Source organism: Ovis canadensis, chromosome Y (genome assembly GCF_042477335.2).
Source record: "Ovis canadensis isolate MfBH-ARS-UI-01 breed Bighorn chromosome Y, ARS-UI_OviCan_v2, whole genome shotgun sequence".
Taxonomy (NCBI): Eukaryota; Metazoa; Chordata; class Mammalia; order Artiodactyla; family Bovidae; genus Ovis; species Ovis canadensis.
This window is the reverse complement of record NC_091271.1, coordinates 15,980,905-15,996,565: the sequence shown is the minus strand read 5'-3', so window position 1 is coordinate 15,996,565 and position 15,661 is coordinate 15,980,905. Positions and strand designations below refer to the sequence as shown.

At 39.6% G+C, this 15,661-nt stretch overlaps 1 pseudogene; it reads left to right on the top strand.

The window, feature by feature from the left end:
- The first annotated feature begins 4,200 nt into the window (after positions 1-4,200).
- LOC138431443 (zinc finger protein 280A-like) lies at positions 4,201-7,649 on the top strand (annotated as a pseudogene).
- The last annotated feature ends 8,012 nt before the right edge of the window (positions 7,650-15,661 follow it).

Genomic DNA, 15,661 nt, shown 5'->3' with positions numbered 1-15,661 from the left:
ATAACTTTTCTTCCATGGAGTAAGCATCTTTTAATTTCATGGCTGCAGTCACCATCTGCAGTGATTTTGGAGCCCCCCAGAATAAAGTCTGACACTGTATGCACTGTTTAGTCTAAAAGTAGCACTGAAACTGAAGTTAACTACCTAATAAAAAATGTTACATTTTAAGAAATATTGAACAGTATCTTACATTTTTTTTTCTTTTTTGTCCCTTCAGAAGAATATGCTCAGGTAACTAAAATGTTGGGAAATGCATGATTGGAAACAATGTGTTTTGATCATGTGACAAGGATATGTCATATCCGAGAAAGCTTGAGACAAAGGTCAGTGTGGAGATATATTTTACTTTAGTACAAAAGTTGCCTTCAAAAAGTTAACCTGTACTTCAAGTGACTGACGCTGTAAATTCTTGAAGACTTCAAAAATAGTGATTTACGTGGCAATGAAAATGCATAAAATAAGAAAATCCTTCATAACATTCATAATAAGATTTATATTTAGAAAGAATGATTTGTAACATCAAGGCTGGACTTATGCCAGATATGTTTGCATTCAAGGAAACAGACAAATTCTGTGTACGAAACAAATGGCTTAGACACTACACAAAAATATTAAGCCATGAAAGAAATACAGAAAGAAGGAAAAAAATCTGAAAATTATTTTTAAGATAAAGGAGTCTAATGGCTAATTAAATATAGTGTATGGTCCTAGGTATGACTTTGATTTGTGAGAACACCTATAGGAGGTGTTAGGCACATTTGAAACTGGAACATGACAGACTACCTTATTTAGTAATTTTGGCACATTTTATCTTTTTAATCATATTGTTTAAAAGTTCCCTCAACCCTAATATTTTGGATTAAAAGATAGTTTTTTTCTCTTGAGTCATTCTTTTCCAGTTAGTGATTCGGGGCCTGAATTGACATAGATTTGTAACACAGTTCAGTTCAGTTGCTCAGTTGTGTCTGACTCTTTGAGACCCCATGGATCACAGCACCCCAGGCCTCTCTGTTCATCACCATCTCTCGGAGTTCACTCAAACTCATGTTCATTGAGTCAGTGATGCCATCCAGCCATCTCATCCTCGGTCGTCCCCTTCTCCTCCTGCCCCCAATCCCTCCCAGCATCAGAGTCTTTTCCAATGAGTCAACTCTTCTCATGAGGTGGCCAAAGTACTGGAGTTTCAGCTTCAGCATCATGCCTTCCAAAGAAATCCCAGGGCTGATCTCCGTCAGAATGGACTGGTTGGATCTCCTTGCAGTCCAAGAGGCTTACAAGAGTCTTCTCCAATACCACAGTTCAAACACATCAATTTTTCAGCACTCAGCTTTCTTCACAGTCCAACTCTCACATCCATACATGACCACCGGAAAAACCATAGCCTTGACTAAATGGACCTTTGTTGGCAAAGCTTTGTTGTCTCAGCTTTTCAATATGCTGTCTAGGTTGGTCATAACTTTTTTTCCAAGGAGTAAGTGTCTTTTAATTTCAGGCTGCAATCACCGTCTGCAGTGATTTTGGAGCCCAGAAAAGCTAATTCTGACATGGTTTCGATTATTTCCCCATCTATTTCCCTGGAAATGATGGCACTGGACGCCATGATCTCCGTTTTCTGAATGTTGAGCTTTAAGCCAACTTTTTCACTCTCCTCTTTCACTTCCATCAATAGTCTTTTTAGTTCCTCTTCACTTTCTGCCATAAGATTTGTCCCTAGGTGGGCATATTCGTGTAGATGACTTATTTTCATTTGTTTAAAATAACTAAAAATTCCCAGAGCGATTTGTGAACAAAAGTAATTTATGTGACAAAGAACTGTGCTTTTGTAATTTTAAAAGCCTTTAGTTGAAATAAAATTATTGTATACTTTAACATATTAACTAGAAAATTTGACCTAAACTGTACTGCCTAAATTTAGTTTTTGCTTAATATACTGTAACTATCTATAACTAGTTGTCTCCTAGGCATGTGCACACACCCACATCATACACACATACCTGCACATGCACACAAGACATACACATATAAACACACACACTCATCTGTAGTTTCCCCCTAATTCTTAGCAGATACTTTTCACACACTGAGTGAATTTTATTTCTTGTATCATGTTAAGTATGGCTTAACATCAAAAACTATTGTTCGTTTGCATTTTAAATATAATATACTGTGAGTTTTCTTTTATCGATTTGGATAAATACTTCAGATATTATTTTGGTTGGTCTTCGAGACTATCAGGTAAAAATTACACTTAAATTTATAATGTTCTTGAATTTAGGAATCATTAATATCAGTATTTCAATGATGCAATAAATGCATTTGACCTGTTCTAGCCAGTTATGATTCTCATCCTTCTGGCATTAAAATTTGTTATGATCCGCTTATGTTTAAGATGATAGGATTCTGGCTGACTGATGTTATATGTGTTCTGTGTGAAGACTGGTTGTTTCTTTTCTGATTTTAAATATATGCAGTAAATATTCTCTTATATATTTGAATAAATACTACAGCTCATCCTTCTGTCCTTTTTTATAGTCCAGATGCATTCAAGTCTCTATGCTAGGTTTTCAGGGATTATGCTGCAGGCTGACATTTTCAGTGTTGTGTACTAAAATGAAAATATATCTTCATATTTTATCATATATATTTCACAGAGCTAGATTACTCATTTTCCTTTTTTTTTAAAATTTTTGATGACACTGCAGGATGTGGGATCTTAGATCCCCAGTCAGGGATTGAACCCAGAACACTCCTGTGAATGCCCTGAATCTTAATCATTGGACCATCAGAGGACTCCCTCCAGTTTTGCTTTTTAAATATTTTTTCAAAATGACCTTTGCTGAAATAAGAATAGTAGCATATGATCATGATCTTCATTAGTATTCTCACTCATCAAAAGAAAATATTTAGTAAGTTTATATTGGGTTCTCAGCAAGGTCTCAGATCCAAGTTTGAGAAACAACTGCTATAGATGATGCAATTAAATAAGGCAAAACCTCTATCTCCAAAAAAAGGGGTTTTTTTGTTTTGTTTTTCTTTCTTCTTTCTTTTTTTTTTGGCTTATAGGAGAAAATTAAGACATAGGCTAGGTCTTTTAAAGTGTAAGTTATAAATCTGAGATGAATACATACAGAACTACTTGATAGTTGCCCACTATGATCTCAATGTTTGGAATATGACTTGTGAGACAGAAATCCTTTTGATTTCTGTGTCAAACACATTGCTTGTGTTTCATTAAATTTTGAGTGAAATAATAGCTGTCTCTCTCTATTCAATTATCAGGTCATGTTTTCTGTAAATACTTACGACTTTCTTATTTGTAAAATTTCAGTCTTCTATTTCCTTGTTGATTTTTTGGTGTGATTGTTCTATTAATGACTTAAAGAGACAGTTTGAAGTCAGCCGCTCCACTCTTCATCCCCACTGGTTTTCTCTTAAGTAATCTGTATGTCTTGATTCTCTAGTGAAATATTCTTGGTAATTAAAAAAATATATACACATTGTTTCTTGTATCGTTATCTATCTATCGTTTTTACCTGTTGTAAAGTCTCTGTTAAGTCCAGCTTCTAGGCTTTCTGAGCTTTGCTTTGACTACTTATTTCCTTATATGTGATCAGACACCGTCTCCTATTTCTTTGTGTGCTTGTGTTTTTGTTGTTGTTGCTGTTTTTGTTGTTGTTGAAAACTAGAAAATGCAGATATAAAATGCTGGTTTGTCCCCACTTGCCTACCATACAGACAGTAACAGGCTGTTTGTTACATGGAGGAAACCATCCAGTCACTTTGCACCCCTGTGTATTCGAGAGCTCCCAGGGATTGAAGGTAACATGCGACACAAGAGTGTGCTTGGGTTGTGGAGCAGGAACACGTGGATCAAATTTCCAGAGGGCATTTCAATGACAGCGCCTGGGATAGCCCCAGATGCAAACCCCGCAAATTCCATGTAGCAGAGCCAGGACACATGGGGGCGCTGGAGCCCAGGAACCCTGAAAGATGACCCCTGGTCTAGGGGCGTGTCCACAAGGGTGCCCCTCCCCCGCCCCGCCACTGCTCTCTCTGCCATTGGTCTAGATTTGGCCCAGCAGACAGAGCATGGCTTACAGCCTAGGGATCCCGAGGGTTAGGTTGATCTCCCAGGGCCCATGCACCTTTGTCTTGGGCTGTGCAGCACCACTTTGTGGACTGAGACAGGGCAGTAGCTGGATGGCGGTACTTGAGACAGCGCTCCGGTACTTGAGACAGCGTCCAAGGCAGGGGAGCAGCGAAAGTCCTGAGAAGGCCCGTCGTCTCTGCTCGGTACCCTTGGGAGAATGAGTCTGGGAACCCTGCACCTGCAGATACCAAAATCCATGGGTGCTCAAATCCCTTATATAAAATGATGCAGTCTTTGCATGTAACTTAAGCGGATGCTCCTGCATGCTTTAAATCATCTCCACATTCCTTATAATACCTAATACAATGTTGAATCTGTGTAAATAGTTTCATGTGCAGTGTAAATTTTATATATATGGTTTTCCGCATGAGGCAGGTTGAAGTTTTGCTATTAGAACTTTCTGGAATTTTTTTTAAAAAGTATTTTTGATCCATGTATAGAGTCTAGTGCCTTCTGGACTCAGAGAGTGAAGGGAGTGAGGGGCACTCCCAAGAGACAGCTGGGGGCTCTTTTGGACATTTTATGTTGGTCAGCATTTCTGAGTGAGACTTGAGATTTATAAGAAAAATGATGCCTACCAGCTCTCCTGTAGAGTTTAGCAGGAGCACTGGGGCCACCATGGGGAGAAAAGGCAAAAGTGGGGGCTGGGGAAGGAAGTTTAAAACTGTCATGTACTTAATTGAGTTTGAGATGTTTCCTTATGTTTAAAATAACGGTGTGAATAGTTATCCTGATGTTTCAGCCAGTGATTAAATCAGGTAATAATTGTGTCTTTTAAAAGAAATATAATCATTGCCACTTATGCACTAGAGAATAAGTTCCAAGATCCCCAGTGGACATCTGTAAACTCACATAGTATCAAATCCTATATACACAATGTTTTTTTCTATACAAACATACCTGTGATGCAGTTTATTTTATAAAAGTACAATAAGAGATTGGCAACCAACTAATACTAACAGGAAAGTGAAAGTGAAGGTGCTCAGTCATGTTCAACTATTTGCAACCCCATGGACTGAAGTCTACCATGCTCCTCTGTCCACGGGATTTCCCAGGCAAGAATTATAGATTGAGTGCCGTTACCTTCTGCAGAGGATATTCCCAACCCAGGGACCAAGCCTGAGTCTCCCATATTGTAGGCAAACAGTTTACCATCTGAGCCACCAGGGAACGTGTAATAATAACATAGAACAATAATAACAATATACCTTTATAAAACTTTTGTGAATGTAGTCTCTATGTAAAAACTATTACTGTAATAATTTAGTGATTTTTTTTCACCTTAACTAAGCACTGTGGCCATAACTTTTGCAGTTTGAGTTTTGACAGCAAAACTAACCCAGATTTCTTTTCTCTTCTTCACATTCACTAAAGATCTCAGCAACCTCAGCATACAATTTTTTTTCTCTTTTTATATCAAATTGAGAACTTCAATATTTTCACTTAAAGGCAACACTTGGATTGTGTCTGGCATATATAAATGGCCAGCATCACTCCACTTATGCTTTGGGGCCATTACTGAGTAAAATAAGGTGACTTGGTCACAAGCCCTATGACATCTCAACAGTCATTGTGGTAAACGAGTTGCAAATGGGTGGGATGTGCAGGCTAAGGAACGATTCACATCTGGGCAGGAGGAGGCAGGATGGCATGAGATTCCAATCACACTTCTCAGAATGACATTCAATTTAAAACTTGTGGTTATTTATTTCTGGAATTTTCCATTTAATATTTTCAGTGAACAACTGAGGGTTAACTGAAGCCACAGAGAGTGACACCTGAGATCAAAGAGGATGAGCTTTTCCTGTAGTGGAAAGCTTCACTAGAAGTAGGGGCCAGTTGAAGCCAAAAGTGATTGTAAAATCGCCCATCTCTTCCTGTGTGAGGAAAGCACCACCACCGCCCCAGAAAAAGACCAGAGGGTCCAAATCCAGGGATGAGGACAATGACTATGCTGAGGTCATCTTTGTTGGAGTGGAGCACGTCAATAAGGATCCTGAAACCCTCCTTGTCAGAGTTAGTTCAAGTCTAAAGCCAGTTATTTCTAACATTTTGAACAGAGTGACCAGGGACTCATCTTCAAGAAGAAGGAAAGGCCATGTGAGTCCAGATCCCTCCTGCAGGTTGCAACCTACAAATCTCAGGACCCCAGCTTCAGAGCCAGCAGCAGTCTCACCAGCTTCTCAGTCTGAATGTGGAGGAAGAGACAGTTCTATTATTTTTGAGCCTTCATCTAAACCTGATTATAAAATGAGCTCTCTGCAAGCCATGCTTCACAATTCAGAGTTGCTCTCTCCATGGGCTCATTTCTATCTGGAGCTGTTCTCTCATTAGGAGGCAAGGATAAAAGTCCTCTTAATTCAAAGCAATGTCTCACTTCAGATATAAATGTTTACAGTGGGAATCTCAAAAGACCTAAACTCAGCAAAGGGATCCCAAAGGGACAAGCTTCCACCATGGCCAATCCAGGAAACTCTCCTACAAAGAATATGACCTGTAAAGATCTCCCAACCTCACCAAGCCATGTTTATGGTGAGGTTTCATTATCATGGACTCACGCAAATGACCAGGCATGCTTCAGTCTTATGGATCCAGACAGAATATGTAGTTTGGAAGGGCTAGAGAAAACAGACTTTTTGATTCTAGCAAATTAGAGCAAGACTGTTGATCTCATGAAAGGATATCTGATCATGTTACTTGATGACTTTTACTATGGACAGCATACAAGAGATGGGCAACCATAACAGAAGACTCAGACAGCCTTTAAATGTCTCAGCTGCTTTAGAGTTCTAAAAAATGTTAAGTTTATGACCCACGTGAGGAACCATCTGGAGCTTGAGAAGCAGAAGGGTGACAACTGGGAAACCCACACTACCTTCCAGCACTGCCACCACCAATTTCACACCCCAATCCAGCTGCAGTGTCACAGTGAAAGTGTCCATGCTTCCTGGGAGCCCTCCACAGTCTGTAAAACCTGTGAATTCTCCTTCAAAACAGATCAAGTTATCTTACAGTACATGAAGGAGAGTCACAAATCTGGCAAAATGCCCTATGTGTGCCACGTTTGCAATTACAGATCGTCAGGTTTTGAAGTGTAGAGGTGCATTTTAGAACATGGCATGGAAACATGAACAATTTGCTTTGCCTGTTTTGCCTCAAAATTTTCAAACTGGCAACATCCTTCATAAATCAGACTTGGAAGCACTGGAACAAGAGGGTCTTTCCAGGTTCCAAGTGCCGGCTACAGTTTTTGAAGCTGAAGGAAAAGACAGAGCACCAAGCCAAGAATCAGCAGTCATTCAAAAAGCCAGAGCAATTGTGGGGGTTGACTCCTGAAATAGACATCACAATCTGAACCTCAGTTCAGCTGGGACTGAGAAAGACAGCATCTATCATTGTGAGGAACACTGACTCACAAGTGCCACACAGAAAAACTACAAAGAAGATTGACTATGAGCACAAAATATTCCAGACGTGTTGCAGCAAGGGATCTGGCTAAACATTATTTTCTACTCACCTCCAGAAATTCAAAAAAGTCCTATTGAGGTTCAGCCAGCTGTACATAAAGACCCTGCTTGGCATTTGTTGTTCAGTTGCTTAGCCGTATCTGACTCCCTGTGACCCTATGACCTTCAGTACGCCAGGCTTCCCTGTCCATCATGATCTCCTGAAGCTTGCTCATACTCATTCAGTTGGGTTGCTGATTCCATCCAACTGTCTTGTCCTGTCACCGTTTTTGTTCCTGCTTTCAATATTTCCTAGCATCAGGGTTTTTTCCAATGTGTTGACTCTTCCCATCAGGTGGCAAAGTATTGGAGCTTCAGGTTAAGTTCTTCCACTGAATATTTAGGGTTGATGTCCCCTGGGAATGAGTGGTTGGATCTCTTTGCAGTCCAAGGAACACTCAAGAGTCTTCTCCATTCTCCAGTACCACAGTTCAAAAAGATCAATTCTTCAGCACTCAGTCTTCTTTATGATCTAGCTCTTTCATCTGTATCTGACTCCTGGGAAAACTAAAGCTGTGACTTTATGGACATTTATTGGCAAAATAATGTCTCTGTCTTTTAATATGTTGTCTAGGTTTGTCACAGCTTTTCTTCCAAGGAATGAGCGTCTTTCAATTTCAAGACCTCAGTACAGTAACCGTCCACAGTTATTTTGGAGCCCAAGAAAACTAAGTATGGCTTTACTGTAACTGAAACTGTACTTGCTTCATCTCTCCATCATCAAGTATGTTTGAAATATCCATGGTCCTTCCTGGCCACTCTCTGCTCCCCAAACTAATCACTTCTCTGACCTCCTGCACCAGAGATTTCGTTTTTCTTTTTTTAAACTTTAAATAAATAGAATCACACAATACAGTTTCTGTTCCCCTGGTCCTGGTTTTCTTTTAAATAAGCGAGATGCATTCTTATTGTATGTAGCTGTGGAACATTCTTTTTTTATTGCTGGGTAGAATTTTTTACTGTGCCTGAAATTTGAGACTCTTATTTTGCCTTTTTGAATAAATCACCTATGAACCTGTGTATCTCTTTCATAGTAATTTATCAGGGATAACTCTATCTGTATGTCTAGATATGAGATTTTCTGATAATGGATGTGGTAACGGTTTAGTTGCTAAGTGGTATTTTACTTTTTCAACCCCATAGACTCTAGCCCACCAGACTCCTCTGTCCATGGGTTTTCCCAGGCAAGAATACCACAATGGGTTGGCATTTCCTTCTCCAGAGGATTTTCCTGACCCAAGGTTCAAACCTGAGTCTCTGGCATTGCAGGCAGATTTGTTACTGACTGAGCCATTGTAATATGCAGGTACAGGCAAATGCTTTTTCAAAGTGATTAAAGAAACATGTATTACTACTAATACACATTGGCATTTTCATTTCTACCAAATACTTGGCATTGTCAGTCTGTTTCATCATGTAACTGAGTAGAACCCTGCAGGGCTTTCCAAGGGACAGACCACCCCCACCAACCCTACCAATGTACCCTGTCTCTTATTTGTGGAAAAACTATAGGTCCTAGACCTTCCATGAATTTCAAAGAACAAGTTTAATTAGAAGTGAAAAACTGCAGAAACAATAAAAAAAAATTAAGCAAGACAAATAATAATGTGTTGTTGTGCAGTCGTGTGTACTGTTTGTGACCTCATGGACTGTAATACACCAGGCTTCTCTGTCCTTCACCATCTCTTGGAGCTTGCTCAAGCTCAAGTCCATTGAGTCTGTGATACCATCCAACCATCGCATTCAGTGTCATCCCGTTCTCCTCCTGCCTTCAAACTTTTCTAGCATTAGGGTGTATTCTGAGTCATCTCTTCCCATAAGGTGGCCAAAGTATTGGAGCTTCACTTTCAGCATCAGTCCTTCCAGTGAATATTCAGAGTTGATTTCCTGTAGGACTTACTGGCTTGATCTCCCTAGATCTAAGGGACTCTCAAGAATCTTCTCCAATACCACAGTTCAAAAGCATCAATTCTTCGGTGTTCAGCCCTCCTTATGGTCCACCACTCACATCCATACATGACTAGTGAAAGAACCATATCTTTGACTACACAAACCTTTGTTGGCAAAGTAATGTCTCTTATATCCAATATGCCATCTAGGTTTGTCACAGCTCTTCTTCCAAGGAGCAAGTATCTTTTAATTTCATGGCTGCAGTCACCATCTGCAGTGATTTTGGAGCTCAAGAAAATAAAGTCTGTCACTGTTTCCATTGTTGCCTCATCTATTTGCCATGAAGTGATGAGACCTTTGACTGTGTCGACCACAACAAACTCTACAGAATTCTTAAAGAGATAAGAATACCAGACCACCTGACTTGCCTCTTGAGAAATCTGTATTCAGGTCAAGAAGCAACAGTTAGAAATGGACATGGAACAACAGACTGGTTCCAAATAGGGAAAGGAGTACGTCAAGATTGTATATTGTCACCCTGATTATTTAACTTATATGCAGAGTACATCATGAAAAACTCTGGGCTGGATGAAGCACAATCTGGAATAAAGTTTGCTGGGAGAAATATCAACAATGTCAGATATGCAGAAGATACTGCTCTAATAGTAGAAAATGAAGAGCCTCTTGATAGGGGTGAAAGAGGAGAATGAAAGGCTGGCTTAAAACTCAACATTAAAAGAAATGCAAATCAAAACCACAATGAGGTACCACTTCACACCAGTCAGAATGGCTGCGATCCAAAAATCTGCAAGCAATAAATGCTGGAGAGGGTGTGGAGAAAAGGGAACCCTCCTACACTGTTGGTGGGAATGCAAACTAGTACAGCCACTATGGAGAACGGTGTGGAGATTCCTTAAAAAATTGCAAATAGAACTACCTTATGACCCAGCAATCCCACTGCTGGGCATACACACCGAGGAAACCAGAATTGAAAGAGACACATGTACCCCAATGTTCATCGCAGCACTGTTTATAATAGCCAGGACATGGAAACAACCTAGATGTCCATCAGCAGATGAATGGATAAGAAAGCTGTGGTACATATACACAATGGAGTATTACTCAGCCGTTAAAAAGAATTCATTTGAATCAGTTCTGATGAGATGGATGAAACTGGAGCCAATTATACAGAGTGAAGTAAGCCAGAAAGAAAAACACCAATACAGTATACTAACACATATATATGGAATTTAGGAAGATGGCAATGACGACCCTGTATGCAAGACAGGGAAAGAGACACAGATGTGTATAACGGACTTTTGGATTCAGAGGGAGAGGGAGAGGGTGGGATGATTTGGGAGAATCACATTCTAACATGTATACTATCATGTGAATTGAATCGCCAGTCTATGTCTGACGCAGGATGCAGCATGCTTGGGGCTGGTGCATGGGGATGACCCAGAAAGTTGTTATGGGGAGGGAGGTGGGAGGGGGGTTCATGTTTGGGAATGCATGTAAGAATTAAAGATTTTAAAATTTAAAAAATAAAAAACTAAAATTTAAAAAAAAATAAAAAAAATAAAAATAAAAAAAATGAAGATCACCACATCTGGCCCCATCACTTCATGACAAACAAATGGAGAAAAAGTGAAAACAACAGCAGATTTTATTTTCTTGGGCTCCAAAAGCACTGTGGATGGTGAATGTAGTCACAAAATTAAAAGAATCTTGCTCTTTGGAAGAAAAACTACAAAAAACCTAGACAGCATTAAAAAATAAATAAATAAAAAGCAAAGGCAGGCATCACTCTGCTGCCCAAAGTTCTTATAGTCAAAGCTATGGTGGCTCAGACAGTAAGAAGTGCACTTGCAATGCAGGAGACCTGGGTTTGATCATGGGAAGGACATCCCTGTAGTCCAGTGGTAAGACTCTGTGCTCCCAAATTAGGGAGTCCAAGTTTATTCCCGCTTGGGGTATTCGATCCAACATCAGCTCAGTTCAGTTCAGTTCAGTTCAGTCGCTCAGTTGTGTCCAACTCTCTGTGACCCTACGAATCGCAGCACACCAGGCCTCCCTGTCCATCACCAACTCCTGGAGTTCACTCAGACTGTCGTCCATCGAATCGGTGATGCCATCTAGCCATCTCATCCTCTCACGTCCCCTTCTCCTCCTGCCCCCAATCCCTCCCAGCATCAGAGTCTTTTCCAATAAGTCAACTCTTTACATGAGGTGGCCAAAGTACTGGAGTTTCAGCTTTAGCATCATTCCTTCCAAAGAAATCCCAGGGCTGATCTCCTTCAGAATGGACTGGTGCAACTTAAAATACCACATAGGACAATTAAAAATCCTGCATCCCACATGCTAAAATGAAGACTGAAGAGCCCTTGTGCTGCAACTAAGACCGGGTACACTCAAGTAAATGTATACATATTTGATAGAAATAAAGAAAAATATATGAGAATTCCCTGTTGGTTCAGAGGATAGGACTTGAATGTTTTCACTGCCAATGGCCAGGGTTCCACACCTGGTTGTGGAACAAAGATCCAACAGATTCCATGGTATGGCCAAACAAAACCCCAGAAAGATCATTGAGGAGGAAACAATTCCCAACGTTTGAAAATGAAGCAATATAACTGCAAGCAGGCTGAGGATAGAGTAAGGATTGCCAGGAAACCAAAGTGCAAATGTGGTACCTCTGTAATTGACAAGCCTCTTTTAATGTTGTGGTTTTTAGGCTTACTCCTTGGAATAAAAGTTATGACCAACCTAGATAGTATATGAAAAAGCAGAGACATCACTTTGCCAACTAAGGTCCATCTAGTCAAGGCTATGGTTTTTCCTGTGGTCATGTATGCATGTGAGAGTTGGACTGTGAAGAAGACTGAGTGCCAAATAATTGATGCTTTTGAACTGTGGTGTTGGAGAAGACTCTTGAGAGTCCCTTGGACTGCAAGGAGATCCAACCAGTCCACTCTGAAGGAGATCAGCCCTAGGACTTCTTTGGAAGGAATGATGCTAAAGCTGAACCTCCAGTACTTTGGCTACCTCATGCAAAGAGTTGACTCATTGGAAAACCTCTGATGCAGTGAGGGACTGGGGGCAGGAGGAGAAGGGGACAAGAGAGGATGAGATGGCTGAATGGTGTCGCTGACTCGATGGACGTGAGTCTGAGTGAACTCCGGGAGTTGATGATGGACAGGGAGGCCTGGCATGCTGCAATTCATGGGGTTGCAAAGAGTCAGACACGACTGAGCGACTGAATTGAACTGAACTGAGGCTCCTCCTACTCCTGCTTCTGAACCTAAATAACTTGTAGCTCCTAAGAGAAATTGTTATGGATAAAATTAAATATTTGAAATGAATGATATTGACAATAGCAAATCTTTTGAGACAGAGCTAAAGCAGTTTCATGTATTAACATGCATTATGAATGAAAAAGAAGAAAGGTTGGCAAAAAAATGATCTAAGTCAGTGCTATTCACGGAAGTTTCTGCAGCAATAGAAAATTTTTAAATAACTGTTACATGTATTCCCTAATAAGGATGATCAGCTTTTCACAGATATAAATGCATATTTTTCTCTTCCGTGAAGTGACCTATTTGTATCCTTTTTCTGATTTTTTAGAAGGAGTGTTCATCTTGTAGGAATTGTTTTTATTGCCTTACTGTGAGGCTTAAAGCATCTTAGATCTTCAACCAGGGATAGAATCTCTGCCCCCTGCAGTGGAAGCACAAAGCTTTAACTACTAGATCACTAGGGAATTCTCAATGAAAATGTTTCCTATTTCCTTGTGTGATATGCTACTTTGGAGATGTTAAAATGTTGCTAGTGTGACTGAGTTATTAATTCTTTGCATGTGCTCAGTAGCTTCAGTGCTGTCCAACTTTTTGTGACACCATGGACTATAGCCTGCCAGGCTCCTCTGTCCATGGGATTCTCCAGGCAATAATACTGGAGTGCGTTGCCATTTCCCTTTCCAAGGAATCTTTCTGACCCAGGGATTAAATTTGTGTCTTTCACATCTCCTGCATTGGCAGGCAGTTTCCTTATCATTAGCACCACCCTATTCAATTAGAACCCTATTGAATCTTTATTTTTATTTAATTTAATTAATTAAAAATTAAAAGATACGGCTAGAAGAACCAGTTCTTCCTTATAACTGAGTTTCAATTAACCTGTATACTCAGTAATTTGTGTATCCCTTAGACATTTTCCTTAAGATGAGAGCCCATGCCCTTTCCTAAATGTAGGCTTGGTTTAACTACTTCTTTCCAAGAACAGAATATGTCAGGGGGAAGGAGATAACTTTATAGCAGGAACTAGCGGTAAGTCATATTGATAGTATGAATCCTTGATGGGAAGTGATGAGAAAGATATATTTCCTTGGAGGTATAGTTCCAAAAATATAAACCCCAGCGCAACCAGGAGAAATATATCAAACCCATATTGACAGTCTTTCTGCAAAATACCTGTCCCTGAAGGACTCCTGAAAATTGTCAAAATTCATGAAAAGAAAGGAAAGTTTAAGAAACTGCTATAGACCAGAGTAAGCTAAGGGAGGTATCTGGAGCTTTTCAGTATATATCCTCATTTAATTTGGTATCCTATATGGGAATATGAAACTGGAAAAGAACATCTGTGGGAAAACTGGTAAAATCTGAATAAAACCTGGAACTTAGTTAAATTTACCCTACTGAATGATGCTGGAATAATTATGAGGCTTAAAGGAGGTCATTTCACATATATACATTTTAGACATTGCAAGTATTTTCTCTATGTAACACACACTTCATTTTGACTTCACTGGAATGGAAATCTAAAATATGGTATACTTCAATGAATGGAAATCTTCAAATACAAAGGATCAATAATATTTAGACTGTGTGATCTGACCATAACTCAATAATGAGAAATTGACAAAGGAGATCTTGTAAAATGCCATTCATTTGGAAAATATCAATAAATATATTATTACATAATATATATATCCATGGAATTTTCAGGTAAGACTGCTGGAGCAGTTTGCCATTATTTTCTCCAGGGGATCTTCCTGACCTGGGATTGAACCTGGGCCTCTTGTGTCTCCTGCATTGGCTGGAAAGTTCTTTAACTGTTGAGTGACCAGGGAAGCCCATACAATATATAATCTTTGTCTTGAGAATGTTAGGATATATTTGGAAGGGAATGATAATGAACATACTATTCAGCAAAAATTATGGGACACAATTTGTATGGGGAAATGATGGAAGCAGTGACAGACTTTATTTTCTTGGGGTCCAAAATGATTGTGGATGGTGACTGCAGCCATGCAATTAAAAGATACTTGCCCCTTGGAAGAAAAGATATGACAAACCTAGACAGCATATTAAAAAGTAGAAATATCACTTTGCTTACAGTGTGTCTAGTCAAAGCTATGGTTTTTCCAGCAGTCATGTATGGATGTCACAGGTGGATCATAAAGAAGGCTGAGTGCCAAAGAATTGATGCTTTTGAAACGTGGTGTTGAAGAAGATTATTGAGCGTCCCTTGAACAGCAAGGAGAGCCAAGCAGTAAATCCTAAGGGAAATCAACTCTGAGTATTCACTGCAAGGACTGATGCTGATGCCAAGCATCCAATACTTTGGCCACCTGATGTGAAAAGCCAACTCATTGGAAAAGACCTCGATACTGGAAAAGACTGAGTACACAAGAACAAGTGCGCAGCAAAAGAGGAGATGGTTGGATCATATCACCAACTCAAAGGACATGAGTTTGAGTAAACTCCAGGAGATAGTGAAGGACAGGGAAGCTTGGTGTGCCACATGTAGTCCCTGGGGTTGTAAAAAGTCCTACATGACTGAGGGGTTGAACAACAACAGTAAATTAAGGTAAATTTATAGCATTACATATAAGAGAAACAAGAGTTACAAACAACTATCTCAAAAAGTTGTAACAGAACAAACATAGTGATAAGAAGGAATGAAATTAATAAAGAATGAAAAATGAATGTAATCGAGAAGAAAATACTGTACCAAAACCAAAACTTTATTCCTCCGTATGACTACCAGGAGACTTCCAGCAGAACAGGGCATTTAAAAACGACTCTGTAAAGGGCCAAAAAAGAAATACTTTAGG